Here is a 9,528-nt window from a genome sequence, read left to right as displayed (position 1 = left end):
TATATGGCCCCAGATAGAGGCTATGCCTGGGCCAAAAGGTTGCTAAAGGAACATTTTGGTAATGAGTTTAAGGTATCTACTGCCTATATGGAGAAATCCTTGAGTTGGCCCACGTTAAAGGCTGAGGATGTGCAGGGATTACAAGCTTATGCTTTGTTTTTGCGTACATGTTGCAACACAATGGATGAATTCTCATATATGCAAGAGCTTAACATGCCTAGCAACATGAAAAATGGTTGTAATGAAGTTATCTTACAAGCTGAGAGCAGTGGAGAGCTAAAGCTTGTGAGATTGTGGAGTCTAGTCATGGGAGGGCAAAGTTCCCAGATGTTGTTGAGTTCACTGAAAAACAGGTTAAGATGGCATCCGATCCTGTGTTTGAAAACATCCAAGGCAAGCATGGCACAGGTAAATCCAAAGGTCAAACCCACAAAACCTTTAAAAGAAACAGTTTTGCCACTGACATTGCTGCTTCTGTTCCAGCTAAGAAGTCTGGCAATGTTTCATTACAGCAAAAATTCTGTCCTGTGTCTAAGTCTAAAGGAGACTATTTGTTTTGTACAAATCAGCATCCATTGGAAAGGTGTTTTGCATTGAAGAAAAGGACTCAAAGAGACAAGATTGGGATGGGTTGTCAGTGGGACTGTGGAAGGAAATAGTGACCATAAGAATGAAGCTGGGCATTCTGCTGTTACTGCACAGTAAATTTGCCCGAGTAAAATTTACTCAAATTGAAGAAAATTTTACTCTGTGCCAGATAACATTTGGTCCCTCTCTGAAAAGAGTAAAAGTTACTCTTTTGATAGAGTTGTTTTTCCAGAGTTAATTTTGCTCAATTTGGTGTTAATATTTTACTCTCTCCTGTTACATTTGACTCTATTTAGTGTTTTTTGAAATTAACTCTTGTACTATTTTACTCAGTTCAGAGGTGCAAGAAATTTACTCTGCTACTTTTTAACTCTGTTCAGAAGAAAGTCAAATTTACTCTGCCAAAATTTACATCTCTTCCAGAGTTGTTTTTTATCAATTATGAGTGAACTTTAAAGACTAAATAACTCTATCCAGAGTTAATCTTTTAAATTACATCATTCATATTCTATCCTCAAAAACCCCTAAAAATAGAAATGAAAAACTTGCTTTTCAATCTGAAAAAAAAAAAGAGTCTACAACAAACTGTATACTCATGTCTCACAATTTTATTTTTTCAATCTCCTATTTAAATAATACACTTACATTTACAATATTACACTTGTGATCATGATCATTTGGTGGTTTCTGCATCTATATCATAGACAGTGTTTTGCAGAAAGCTATACACAATGGACAGGTCTTACAGAGTAGAGCATATTGGACAATTACAATAAAACAAGACTGGACCCTACTTCTCATCAGCCCAACAACAAGTAGATACAGCTGGAGACTCTCTCAAAAGCCATCCAACTGCCCTTGGATACTGGTAACAGTCTGTAAAAGAATGAAAACACATTATTGCCAATGTGACTTAAAAGTTAGTCAATATACAGCATGAATAAAGAAACAAATGAATAAAGATGTCTGTCTTCCACCAAAGTTTATGTTTTACATAATTCCAACAGATTGTTACTAAATATGTGAAGTAGAAAATGGCAGCACAAGAACAATAATTTAGAGGACAGGTGATTAAAAAGATTTCTCCCAAAAATGAAAATTCTGTTATTAATTAATTACTCTCATGTTGTTCCAAACCTGTAAGACCTTTGTTCATCTTCGCAACACAAATTAAGATATTTTTCAAGAAATCTAAGAGCTTTCTGACCCTGCATATATAGCAAGGGTACTGCCACATTCAAGGCCCAGAAATGTAGTAAGAACATTGTTAAAATAGTCCATGTGACACTGATTCTACCATAATTTTATAAAGCTACAAGAATACTTTTTGTGCACAATAAAACCAAAATAACTACTTTATTCAACAGTTCTTCTCCCCCAAGTCACTGTCCTCCACCATTAAAGACAGTATCATGATGCATGCGCATGCTTTGTAAACAAACGCAGCGCATGTGTGTTCCTGTGTCAGCAGCATCACACGTATGCATCAGGGTACTCTCGATTATGGCGGAGGATGGTGACTTGAAAGAGAAGAATTGTTGAATAATTATATTATTTTTCTTTGCGCACAAAAAGTATTCTCGTAGCATTGTAAATTATTGTAGAAACACTGTCACATGGATTATTTTAACAATGTCCTTGCTAAGTTTCTGGCCTTGATCGTGGTAGGACTCTTGCTGTCTATGAAGCTCAAAGATCTCTCAAATTTTTTCAAAATTATCTTCATTTGTGTTCCGAAGATGAAAACAAAGGTTTTACAGGTTTGAAACAACATGAGGGTGAGTAATAAATGACAGAATTTTCATTTTGGGGTGAACTATCCCTTTAAGAGCCTTTCTGAGAAATAAGCACGTTCAAGATCATACAGTATTACAATATTATCAACTAGTGTCATTTGATATGCTTCATTAGTAGCTTCACCTTGATGAATTTCACAAGACGATCACGTTTGCCTAGCTGAGATCTTTCCCGGTCTTATGTGGCGGTGACTTGAGAGGGTGGCAAAAGGTGAACCAGCATCAAAATGGAAGACAATTTGCTGTTCCAACCTGGAGATACAGAAACAAAATAAAAATTTATTTTAGGTTTTTAGTTTTTCATCACAACCAAGTCTTGATGACTACAGATGTGTGGATGAACTGAGCTGAAACCTCTACAAGTATTGAAATGAAGTCATAAACTTATACATTATTTTTTTTTATTCAGAGTCCTAAATGAAGACAATTTCTAACTGTAAATCTGCAACTCCTGTACTAGGCCCTTGCGAAAATATCAGGGTAGAAGTGTTGGAAAATAAATTGAAAATATTTGCAACAGCTACTTACATAACGAAACTTGCTCCTGGGGTCAACCAAGCATAGGAATAGGGAGATGATTCTCTTCGCAGATTCTTCCTTTAAACTACAGGAAGGGCTTTTTCTACACACACACAAACATAAACCAATAACATCATAAACATCAATTAACAAAGTACAGTATAAACAGCCTACCCATGTTCATTTGACAATGTGCTACCACGATTTTCACCATTTCACCATTATTAATGAAAAGTATTAAAGATATTAAAAATGTTAAAGTTTCTCTTACCACGTTCCCAAAACATTTGAAATGTAAAAGGTTTTGAAGAAAAAAATATATTTCTTTGAACTTCATTCTGACAATGTTGTTGGTTTACATCCTGAAGAAACCAAAAAGACAAAGTTACAAAGTTAAACACAAGGCAATAACACTCAGTCAGATGATGAAAAAACATTCATTAGTGCACTACACAACATGAGTTATCTTTGTTCACTAATATGTTTTTAATTTGTAATAATTGCTTGGTTTATATCTTTAATGTATATGGCCTAATTGTAGGCTAGTATTAACATTGCACTGTTGTATGTCCCATTTCCAACGTTTTTCCCCTCTTTCTCCGTCACTGAAGTGGAGCGTTTATGAAATATTGTTCTTATAAATTCTTCCCATTATTTCCGTAATTAAAGTTTACATATTAAAATGCTTGCAAACTACAATGAAGTGCAAAAGTTTTTGTACGTGTTCCGCAGTGGTCAAAAAGGATTCAATCGAATTGTATTTTGAATTGAAACACTGACATTCTGCAATAAAATCACCGACTAGCCCTCGTAAATGTTAAAAATACCTTTCGTTCTCATGAGAAACAGTTTACTTACTGTCTAAATAGGACTAATCCACATCAAAATGGCCTTCAACAATCCAGTTAAGGCTAACGTTAATTTAACTCTTTTCCGAGTCAAGTACATGTGGTGAACTCGAGTCTATCGTCACAATAGTTTAGTGGAGAAACATTGATAGGCAGCTAACGTTAGTTAATTTCAATTAACGTTCAAAATAAATGTTCAAAATAAATGTTCAAAATATATATGTTAGCTATTTGATTTCAAACTTTGCCTAACATTAACTAGTTTTCAAGCTGACAGAAGAAGGCAAGCGATCTCTTAAACATTCAAAACCCATGGCAAAACGATCCGAGCTCAAAGCAAAGGCGAATATAATTAAAATAAACAGTAAGACTTTGAAACTTTACTTACTTTACCATCCAGCAGAAGCGTGCCGTCTTCTAAACCCAAAGCAGCAGCAGTCGATGGCCGTGATTAACAGTAATGGCGGATCAACGAAGGGATGAGAGTAAATTGGGGAGGAGTCACAGTTACTCTGTAATTTTGCTCCCACTCTACGGATAAATTTTACTCTGTACACTCAAAATAGAGCAAAAACAACTATTTTTGAGGAAAAAAAATTTAACTCTGGAAAAACTACTCCGCCATTTTTCCTGTGTGTTAACAGAATTTCTGTCGTTAAAGTGGAGGAGATGTTTAACGATCAGTTCAATCATGGTTTCAGTGAAAGGACTGATGTGGATTTTGTTCAGTTACCATGTTGCTCTTCTGGAAATTTGACACAGGAACTTGTCTTCTCCAAGTGTCACTCGCTATGCATCAGTGCAAACTGTGGATGAAAATCAATCACTTTATCCAATGCAAAGTCAAGTTTAAGACTATACTGAAGCAAAAGTGGATCAGGAAGAGGTTGAGTCACAAGGGGAGATGAAGAAGAATCTTAATGTACCAAATGAAAAGGTGTTTGATGGATGTCATTGTGACAATCTCTTTTTGAAACCCAGATTCAAGATATACAGGAACACCGCCTGTTTGTCAAAGAAATAGTTCAAGAATTAGTTGTAGAATCAGAAACTTCTGACCAAGAATACAAGAAAAAAGAGGTTAAGCAACAAAGATTAACTCACAATCAGGTTGTACATGATGTGCAACTGCTTGAAGATGAAGACTTTCTGAAGTCAGATGTGTTGTTAAATAAAAGAGTTAATCAAGGTTCAGAGATTAAGACAAAAGATGTAGGTCCAGAGCTTAATTGCTCCATGTACCATGAATGTAAAGCCGAATGGCAAATGCAGGAAGATTATAAGGCACAATGTACAAAGAAATATAATGTTAATAATGGTGATCTAGATATCAATTTATTCTGCAAGGTGTATTAAATCTCACCAATTACTTTATGGTTTATTTCACAAAGTGGAAAAGATTGGAAGTGTCATTTGTGTGGATTTGTAAATTGTGGAGTCTACTGAACAAGCTGCCCCTCAAAGAGAAGAAATTACTGACACAGAAAAGAATTACAAGGCTATTGTATCCACACAATAGTGACACAAACACTATTAGTGTTCACAGAAGCTCTTAACTAAGCGTTTCATGCACTGAGGCTCTAACTAAATTTGATATGCATAAAACTTCTAACACATCAAGAAGTGTCTTTCTGCACTGCAAATAACATTTCTTTCATGCATATGAAAAATTTTAGTGTGGATAAGCTTTATTCATAAAATTGCATAAACTAACGTTTTCTGACAAAGAAATTACGTTTTAGAGCATTTCTGAGCATGCATTTCATTTCATTAGCTGAGATGCATAACACTTAATGTTCATAGACGCTCTTGACTAAGCGTTTCATGCACTGAGGCTCTAACTAAATTTGATATGCATAAAACTTCTAACACATCAAGAAGTGTCTTTCTGCATTGCAAATAACATTTCTTTCAAGCATATGAAACATTTTTAATGTGGGTCAGTTTTATTCATAAAATTGTGTAGTGGACAGCACATTCCAGGGCCCAGTTTATGGCAGGACCGTTAATACCGTTACCGTTAATGAGTAGGGAGGTCTGTGAATTGTTTATTTGAGGTGAAGGTGAGCCGTATAATAGTTTGTGGAAAAACTGTTTTTGTTGATGTTGAGATGGGAGATAAATGAGGTGATAGTGAGCAGGGAAAAATCGGGAAATGGTAGACTATAAGCAGAGTGGAATGTTTTAAAACGTTTTCATGCTGTTAGGTAGGATTGGAGGGTCCTAGGGGAAACTGCTTGAAGAATGGAGTTAATGGAGGCTTCAAGGAGAGGTCTCAGAGGGTGGTTTACAGGAATATCAGTTCTGAATAAGGAGGAACTGTGGTTGGGAGCGGGTCTGCCTCTGGTGCCAACAATCTGAATTTCTGGAAAGCAAACTGAAAGTTAGAGTCAGCTATTGATTTTTTTTTTTTTTTTTTTTTTTTGACCCGGGAATGTGTTTTGCAGTTATAATGAATTGGTCACCAGCCGAAATTCAAATCAAGCGTCTTAACAAAGGCATTAATGTGGGAGAATGGGAACGACCTTTGTTAATGCAGTGCACGGTAGCTTCGTTGTCGCAGTGGACAATGATGCTGGTGGCGGAACACTCTTTACCCCATAGAGAGGCTGCAACCACTAACGGATATAGCTCGAATAGCGCTGAGGATGATAGCTGCTGTGGCAAATCTGCCAGCTGGGGGGGGCCATATGGAAGCAAACCAGTGGCCTCAGAAAAAATGTCCGAAACTGACGGAGGGGGTGGCGTCGGTAGATAATTGGATATCGATTGGGGAAGAAATCAGGTTGCTGTAGAAGAAAGATAAGCCATTCCATTGTTTGAGAAACTATATCCATAGACTGAGCTCATTGCGGCATGAGTCGTGAGATAGTCGCTGAGCTTGCGTCTCCTGTGGGGAAAAGCGGCACAGATGACTTCTGTGTACCGGGTGAAGGCGATGGTAAATTCGGCGAATGACAATATACGTGACAGGTCGTCTGGATAATGATGGTGGGATTCGGTATCTGGATGTATGAGTGACGGCGGCGTGGGAAGGCCTGTGGCCACGCGATGCAGCTGCGTGCTCGATTGTTGAATCCTGCAGAGCGCTGGTGGCCTGAACGGTGGCCTGGACAGTGGCTCGAGGCGCTGCGGGATCAGCAGTTTCTAAGGAATTATCCTTAAGGAAGGATTCGATCTCTGACATATTTGCGGTGACTGGGTGGAGAACTCCACTTCCACATTTTAATCATATTTTGCTAAAATGAATGAAATGGAAAAAGATTTGTTCATTTTGCTGAACGAGACTCAAAGGTCAGAGTCGGTAAAATGATCCGAACTTCCCATCACTACTATGAATCACGTCTAAGTTCATCGTCTGTGTACTCCAGCTCAAAAAAGGTAGAGAATGGCGAAAGACTCCATCATATTTTCTCCTATAACTTCAGAATCATCTGACATCGTTGTAGCTTTTCGTTTGTAAACAGCTTTTGACTTACTTGCACTTTGTTAGTTTTTGTGCGTTCGCTTTGTAAACACTGGGTCTGTAGTTCCGCGTGACCTTTCAATGTGACTCAATAGTATGTAGTGTCATGAACGCGCATCTCAAAACCTGTGCTACACAAGCTTTTGTGCTTTAAAAAGTATACAAATTTTTATTTTTCGAAAAAAATGACCGATCATTTCACTAGATAAGACCCTTTTTCCTCGGCTGGGATCGTTTAGAGCCTTTTGAAGCTGCATTTAAACTACATTTTGGAAGTTCAAAATCGGGGGCACAATTGAAGTCCATTATATGAAGAAAAATCTTGAAATGTTTTCCTTAAACACCATAATTTCTTTACGACTGAAGACAAAAAGACATGAACATCTTGGATGACAAGGAGGTAAGTAAATTATTTGTAAATTGTTGTTCTGGAAGTGGAGATGTCCTTTAAGTTTCATGCACTGAGGCTCTAACTAAATTTGACATGCATAAAACTTCTAACACATCAGGAAGTGTCTTTCTGCATTGCAAATAACATTTCTTTCATGCATATGAAACATTTTTAATGTGGGTCAGCTTTATTCATAAAATTGCATAAACTAATGTTTTCTGACTGAGAAAAGGCGTTTCTGAGCGTGCATTCATTTCATAAGATAGGATGCATAAAAACACTAGTGTTCACAGAAGCTCTTAACTAAGCATTTTATGCACCGAGGCTCCAACTAAATTTGACATCTATAAAACTTCTAACACATCAAGAAAAGTCTGCATTGCAAAATAACATTTCTTTCATGCATATGAAACATTTTTAATCTGGTTCACCTTTATTCATAAAATTGTATAAACTAACGTTTTCTGACTGGGAAAAGACGTTTTAGATCATTTCGGAGCATGCATTCTTTCATAAGCTGAGATGCATAAAAACGCTATTAGTGTTCACAGTAGCTCTTAACTAAGCGTGTCATGCACTGAGACTCTAGCTAAATTTGATATGCATAAAACTTCTAACACATCAAGAAGTGTCCTTCGGCATCACAGCAGCAGCGGTCCCAGCTGATTCCCCTGCCGCCCTCCGGCGAGCCTAAAAGAGCTTGTTTCTAAGAGGTAAGTTCTAAAAGAGCAAATTTTGTTGCAACGTTTTTGCAAATGTCGCGCTGCAAGTGTGGCTCGTGCAAGATGCACGGTGCAGAAGAGCAGTGAGTTTACACTCACTGAGACTGAATGCTCTTATTGAGAGTGTGAGTTTCGCTCTTCTCTGCTCGCGGACCTCCTCCACGGAGGCAGCCCAGCTCTGTGAGATCTCACGCTGGCGCAAAGCCCACGTGCTCGTTCTCCCCGCTGAACTTTGATCCGCCTGCGTGTCTTTACACGAGGATCAGCGCTCCTCATTACACCGAGCGGCTCTATCCCTTTAGGCGGATCGGATCAGAATGCTATTACTGACAGCTTTGCATTGTGTGTGTGTGTGTGTGTGTGTGTGTCGCTAAGGGAGACTTGCAATACGAAAGCGGTCTGCCCCTGTTGGCTCACAGAAGGCGGCCCCGCCTCCCCCGCTCTCCTGTTTCTTTCCTCCCGGTTTTCTCGGAAGACGTAACTGCGAGCTCGTGAGTTGAGCTATCAGGCTTGAGCATTCTCATGCCGACACACATTCTATGTGTTTCACTTGATCTGCCAGGCTGTGTTACACGCGAGGATCAGCGCCCCTCGTTACACTGAGCGGTAACGAGGGGTGCTGATCCTCGCGCAGAACGCTGTCACATTTATTGCTGGCAGCTTCGTATTTGTGTGTAGCATCGCTGAAGCTGCGCTCACAGAAGCTAGCTGTTTTTCTTACTAAGCAATCCATCGGTCTTTGTCAGTCACGTGCGTTTATTATGTGTGACGTCACCGAGGCGCCATTTTGAAGGTATCGTTGCATTGAGCCGTGAACTGAAGGTATACAGAGCCGTAAAGTAAAGACCGTTTAAATCATCATACTGGAGAAACAGAAGCAAACCAAGTAGATGTGGGACCGAGATAATCTCAGCAGAAGTTTTAGGAACCGTAACTTATATAATTTGTCATTAACAGTTAACACTGATCCACTAATATTAACACTAATATTAACGTTACTTGACCGCAAAAAGTTGAGTGCTGGCGGTGTTCAACCTCGTTGGAAATGTGACGTGCTCTTGTTTACGGTATAAAACTTATATTATTTACTTACAAATACACTTACATGTTCTGTTTTTGTCTACCATTGATTTGCACATTCCCTTATACCATTAATACCATTAAACTTTACCCTGTTTGTTCGATATTTTCCGTACTA

General features: G+C 38.3%; 1 long non-coding RNA gene across 1 annotated transcript; it reads right to left on the bottom strand.

Moving 5' to 3' along the window:
- Nucleotides 1-1,178: 1,178 nt before the first annotated feature.
- LOC127158748 (uncharacterized) lies at nucleotides 1,179-4,382 on the bottom strand. The gene is made up of 5 exons (XR_007826259.1): nucleotides 4,140-4,382; nucleotides 3,175-3,265; nucleotides 2,913-3,006; nucleotides 2,509-2,636; nucleotides 1,179-1,464 (listed from the first exon to the last, which is right to left on the bottom strand). It is a non-coding gene; the product is annotated as an uncharacterized LOC127158748 (long non-coding RNA).
- Between the last annotated feature and the right edge of the window lie 5,146 nt (nucleotides 4,383-9,528).

Source organism: Labeo rohita, unplaced genomic scaffold (genome assembly GCF_022985175.1).
Source record: "Labeo rohita strain BAU-BD-2019 unplaced genomic scaffold, IGBB_LRoh.1.0 scaffold_1678, whole genome shotgun sequence".
In the NCBI taxonomy this organism is placed as follows: Eukaryota; Metazoa; Chordata; class Actinopteri; order Cypriniformes; family Cyprinidae; genus Labeo; species Labeo rohita.
Note: the sequence above shows the minus strand (reverse complement) of the source record. Positions and strands in the feature narration are given on the sequence as shown.